The sequence below is a fragment of the Meleagris gallopavo genome, chromosome 16, assembly GCF_000146605.3.
Source record: "Meleagris gallopavo isolate NT-WF06-2002-E0010 breed Aviagen turkey brand Nicholas breeding stock chromosome 16, Turkey_5.1, whole genome shotgun sequence".
In the NCBI taxonomy this organism is placed as follows: domain Eukaryota; kingdom Metazoa; phylum Chordata; class Aves; order Galliformes; family Phasianidae; genus Meleagris; species Meleagris gallopavo.
The window spans coordinates 4749999-4756057 of NC_015026.2; the positions used below are offsets into that span (position 1 = coordinate 4749999).

At 40.2% G+C, this 6059-nt stretch overlaps 1 long non-coding RNA gene across 1 annotated transcript; it reads right to left on the bottom strand.

Annotated features, from left to right (window-relative positions):
• Window positions 1-2568: 2568 nt before the first annotated feature.
• LOC104913379 lies at window positions 2569-6053 on the bottom strand. The gene is made up of 3 exons (XR_795342.3): window positions 5740-6053; window positions 5235-5481; window positions 2569-2639 (listed from the first exon to the last, which is right to left on the bottom strand). It is a non-coding gene; the product is annotated as an uncharacterized LOC104913379 (long non-coding RNA).
• Window positions 6054-6059: the final 6 nt, after the last annotated feature.

The window sequence follows — 6059 nt, forward strand, 5'->3', positions numbered from 1 at the left end:
AAAGCAAGTTTTTATATCTGAGGTCACTTCCTCTTACTATTTTATAATCTTCCTGATTTTGTCTGCTTTCAATAAATGCCTTTCTATTTTCACATCTTTTATATACATGTATATACAGATCCTTTCCAACATATTAAAACTGACAGTTGCATGTTAGTAAGGATAAAAATGACAGATTGCTGACTTCAATTTCACTGCACTAATGTACTATAGGGTTATTTTTACTTTACACTATTAAAAGAATGAAACATATTGGTATTAGAAGTATTTCCTGGCCTTGGGAGTGGGATGGGGAGGCAAAGGTTGATGTTTCATAATAAGGCTTTAAAACTAAAATAATCTCTGAGCATAGCACTACAGATTGACACGTGGAGGCTGAGTTCTCACAGTGAAAGAGCTCTGCTTTAAAGCATCTCAAATTTAAGCATATTAAAATTTAAAATCTGAAAATAAATTAGGGCAAAGGCCAGATGTCTCTGCTTTCACTATCCAAAGTGGTTGAATGTTTCTGCCTGGAAACAGCAGGAAGGAGAAGCCACTGAGACCGGAGATCCTGCAGACACAGCGGGACCAAAAGGAACTTGAAGGAAAGGACGACTGAATTAGAGCTGGTCAGGGCAGAAGGATGAGAATGGAGGAAAAAAATTAAAGATGCAGTGCAGCAAACAGAGAAAAGCTTTTGGCATTAGAAGAAAGAGAACCTATCCTGATGTCACTGACCATTTCTAATAGGCTGTCGTGAAATCCTTTTTCTCACAAAAAAACTGTTATGGAGGATGTTAGCTGCAAATCATCATGTGCTCATCTTTTTAGGAAGCCCTTTTTGTTGTTCTTTAGACCTGCTGTTCTTTTATGGATATGGTAAAAAAACCTAAAAATAATGGGTGCAATTCTATCAGGCTTAAATTACAATTTTGTTTCTTAAGAATGATTATTTTAAACTGTGCTGGCTGAGATCACAGAAATCCTTTTCTGGCCCCAGAGGTATAAAGTAGCAAATTCATCCTTCATGTAACTGCATGAGATAAATTGAGTTACATCAGGAATTATTTTGACCTGTCTCTTCCATTTTATTGGACAAATTCTTTGCTTCAGCGCTTGACTTTCCCTTGCTTAACATTTTCTTGTATTTAGAGACAATTTTTTTCTTTAACACTATAAAGAGATATACAGCAAAAGAAACACAGTCATGGTGAAGATTTGCTTTTTAAATTGGAATTACACTTCTATTGGTAAGAAAATATTACAGCATTTCTGTATTGATATAGAAGAATAAAGGATTATTCTTATATCTATGATGATATGCAAGAAATAAAGTAGCAGGTATAGCCGTGAGAAGAAAAGGATTTAAGCAATGTTTTTCTGCTTCAGCCATATCTTTTTCTAACTATAGCAGCTGGGATAAATAGAGCCCTTTCTTGGTTACAGACAGTAAAAATTTAAAATATGACACACAGCCTTTTAGCAAGGAATCACTACCCTTCTGCATCTAGGCTCAACAGCAGCTATGTACTTAAAAATAACATACCAGAGGAGCTGAAGGCATACCCTCACCAGCGTGCAACTGCAATTTCATGACACAGTAAATACCACTTTTGGATAGCCACAAGGCACAAAATTCTTAGAAATTCAACTCAACCAGTTTTTTAGAAACAAAACAAAGCAAAGAGTAAAGAGTGGTTCTACCCCGATGATTTTACATCTGAGTTGGTATCATTATTTTTCTGCTACCACTGTAAAGCCAGGATAAAGCCTGGTGTAAACACTGTCACTCAGCACTGGCTGATCTTGACCAGAATGCAATTATATGCTTGTGTTTGTTCTGGATCAACTTACCACCATTGTACAGATCACATATTGACAAGCATAGTCTGCCTCCAGACAGTTTCAGAAGGGCTGAGTGTGAGGGATCAAAAAGAAGATGGAGAAAATCCGGTTCAGAATAAAGTTAGGAATACACAGGGATGTCTCCACTGACAAAGTAATTATCCACCACTCTGCCTCTCTTCTTCCTGCACCATCTGTGTGTCACGGTCTACCAAAGTTGCAATTAGGCCAATGAACAATTGTTTTAGAGAGCGCTCTCATTCACAGCACAGCTTTACAGCAGAGAGGACACTGAAAGTCACAATCAGTAGCTGACAGTTCCTACTCCTGGCTGAAATTTATGGTCACACATTTATTAAACCCAGATCTGCGCACGGCTGACTTGCCAGCAGACAGATCTGAGCCAGCTCATGTGGAGATACGCAATTGCATTTCAGACATCAGCTCAGTGGTGAATCGAGAGCACCCGGTCCGACCCCTCTGACACCGCGTCGTGAGCGAGCCCAGCCTGTCGCTTTGGCTGCCATACAGACCGAGGGATGCCAGCCCTGACACACCATGGAGCTGTTTAAGGAGGCTTCTCCAGGCAGGGAGGAAGGAGCCGTGTGGGCCTCCTTTGTTACCAGCATTGCCACAATGAATCCCTCAGCTGCTGCCATATGTATACAGCTAGAGCAGGTCTCACCTACGGCTTACAGTTGGCTACAGCTCCCAAAGCAAGATTAATTGGGACTTTCAAAATCCCAGGCCTGTGTGAGATACTGACGTCCAGCCTGATGCCACAGTGACAGTCACTTTTACTTCTTTCTGTTCTGCAAAAAATAAAAATAAAAAAAAAAATAAATAAAAAATACAGAGTGGTATTTATTAAGCCTCATAATACAATTTTACTTGTGTTTAGCTTCCTATTGCTGCCCATGTAATGAACACCACCATAGCCATTGCTTTTGGTTAGAAATGAAAAATTTACAAAATCTATCATCACAAAATGGAATTTTACATCACTGAAATATTTATAACGGGAAACTCATCAAGGTAAGATTAACCTTATTTCTCTCTACAAGTAAATTCCAGATTAATAATGAGGATCTTTTTCAGTATTTCCATTAACTGATAAAAAGCAATCCAGAATAAAAGGGAGTTCTCTCTTGCTGAGGAAAGGATGTGAGAACCAACAGGGCTTTTTGACTCCTACATTCTTCAATTATTAGAAGTATATATATAAAGGGGGTTGGGTGGGAAGTGATTTTCATTCACTATGGCTTGCAAGCTGGTTTAAATTGCAATCCATAGAAATGACTCAAGATTTAATGATCTCCTTAGACCACTAAAACATGATGTAAGGCACTCAGTTGTCTTCGCCCATCTTCTGTGTTACGACAAATGTCGTAACAGATGTGCTCCTGACCCTTTAAAACGAAACATGACATGATAAATTACCTCTTATGCAAACTTAATCAAAACAGACACTAAGCTGTCTCAAAGAGAAAAATAAAGACCAAGCACATCACCTAAAAATCTGGCATATAACCACATTTATCATAAGGGAATCAACCCTGCCAGCAGTCGGTTCTGAAGAATGCCCAATTTCCCCTTAAAGATAATTTAAACAGACCAACTATGAGACTCTTATTTGCAGAAATGACAGACTATGAACTTCTTCCAGCACAAAAGTGAGACTTGTGATACAGACCTGGCAAAACACACCTCCTGTAAAAACAGCCATGACTACAAAAAGGACAGCAAGAAAGAAAAAAAAGATCAAATCATCTTCAAAAAACTTTTGATTGAAAGTCTATCACAGAGAGATAAATAAAATTCATATGTGTTTCAAAATGGAAAAGTGATCAAAGTTCCAGAAAACAAAGTAGATGTGAGGGAATTATTCACTTAAGAAATAGTTTATTGGAGCATACCCTAAAATTTGTTGAGATTATAACCTTTTTTGCTATCTGGCATCTGTCCCTCTGTTGGCAGGACACTGCCCAGTATTAATTACAGTGGCATTGTTGTTATGCATTTCCATGAACTAAAGAATAGTTCTCCCATGGTAGAACTACCATAGTCACAATGTCTTTTCCTGCCCTGGTTAGCTCTGCAGCCACACATGACAGATTTAAGCACTACATGGGAAAATGAGATGGTTAGATAAAAATTTACATCTTTAAAATTTATATCACATATCTCACCTAAGGATGAAACAGCTTTGCTTGGTAAGAACCCTGCATGCAGAACTAAGTTTACGCCTAGAACACGTGTAGGATCAGATTCATGCAAAAATGTCTTTGCAGAATACACAATATGCAGGAAAAAATAAAGTTTTGAGGACTGTGTGCCATCACTGCAGAGAGATACAGCCATGAAGAAGGCACTATAATTTTAGTGCTCTCTGTATTTTTTAAGGTTAAGTCATCCTACTATCGTGGGACTGAAAGTAACAGACTTTCCTCAAAATATATTTCAAACCCACAACAGAGAAAGCTACATCAGTAATGCAAAATATTGAAAATTCAATTGTTTGCTGAAATTAATTATTAAGTTATAATGAAGAAATTTTATTCATCACAAGTTTGTCTGATTTCAGCATGATATTTATATAAAATATCCCAACTAACCACTTATAATTAGGACAGTCTCTTTTCCTTGCTTGGATCACAGATTGTTTTTATCTTTGTCATTCATTCATTTATTTTATTTTGCAGATTTTTTCTTGTATCAAAAGTTATATTTAAATATTGGAAGATTAAAAATGACACTACTAAATGAAAGCAAGAAAAAAATGGAGTACATCTTACACAAATGCATACAAAACCACAGATTTAATGAAAACATTCTGCGATGAAACATAACACCAGGATTTTTCTCACAAACCAGATTCCTCTCTAACATAAATTAAGAGTTTGTTCAGTGGGCAAAAATATTCAGAGCCCACCATCAACTCATCTGCATTCAAACTGATTTTGAAGTCATCCTTAATTGCACTTTAGGTAGTTGGAAAATACATCTCTTGCCAAGGTCGTGCTGTTTTATGTAATCACCTCCTTTTCATACGGTGATTAAACCGATAGGAGAGCGTGGGAGCATTTTAGGGGTTGTGATGTTTATGATTTCTTGCTGAGGGACACCTGATCACCACAGCAGCTGTCAGAACCAAAGCTCTGCACTCAGCAAAAAAGTGAGCAGCGGTGTCAGGAAGTGAGCGCTGCTGACAGCCCCCACTACACACACTGTGCCATGCCAGCCCATAATAGGAAAATGAAAACCCTGATACCTTCCTGTTGGCTGACCCCTTCCTCCCCCCGTTTCCTTTCTGAATAAAATTTTAACACTAAGGGTTTTAAAAAATAATGTGGGGTGGTTCCTGGGAAGGAAGGAAGAGTTGTTGGTGCCAGCACGTTGCTGCTTACCTGCTTCGGCTGCAGCAGTATCATACTGCCCATCTTAGCAAGGACTTAAGAAATCCCACCAGTATTTCAAGTCCCATGACTGTAAGCAGGCAAATTCTTTTCCTTACCAAAACAGGCATTACATGTCTGTGCAAAATCCCATACTGTGTACGAGGAGCTCCCATTTACACACAAAACTTCACAGCCATGCAGGAATAGCACCCAGCAGCTCTCCAGCCCCCGACCCAAGATCCAGGGGCAAGCAAGGCTGCAGAAAGAACACAAACACCATGAGCTTGAGGCTCCTTTTTGGATGCTCAAATCAGACTAACTTGTGATGAATACAATTTCTTCATTATAACTTAACTATTTATTTGAGCAAACAGCTGAATCTTCAATATTTTGCATTACTGATGTAGCTTTCTCTGTTGTAGAATCATAGAATATTCTGAATTGGAAGGAACCCGTAAGAATCATCGAGTCCAACCCCTGGCTTCACACAGGACCACCCAACTCAGACACCCACCTCGTCCCTCTCACAACACGGCACCAGCCCGGCTCTTGTCCCTCACTCTCCTGTCACCCCCGGCTCTTTTTTCCCCCCGGGACACCTTCGAAGTCCCGGCGGCTCTACGGACGTTCCCCGGCTCGCCCAGCCAGCTCCCTCACTCCCTCCCAGCCCCTCTCTCAGGTAGCTGCCGGCGGCTCGGGCTCCTCCCGCTCCCTGCCCAACTCATGCGGGGCACCGAGCGCCGCCAGGCCGCGCCGGGAACACCAGAAAGCAGACGGCGGCCGGAAGGCTCCCCGCAGCCCGGGGCACGGCCGCCCCCTGAGGGGAGGAGAGAG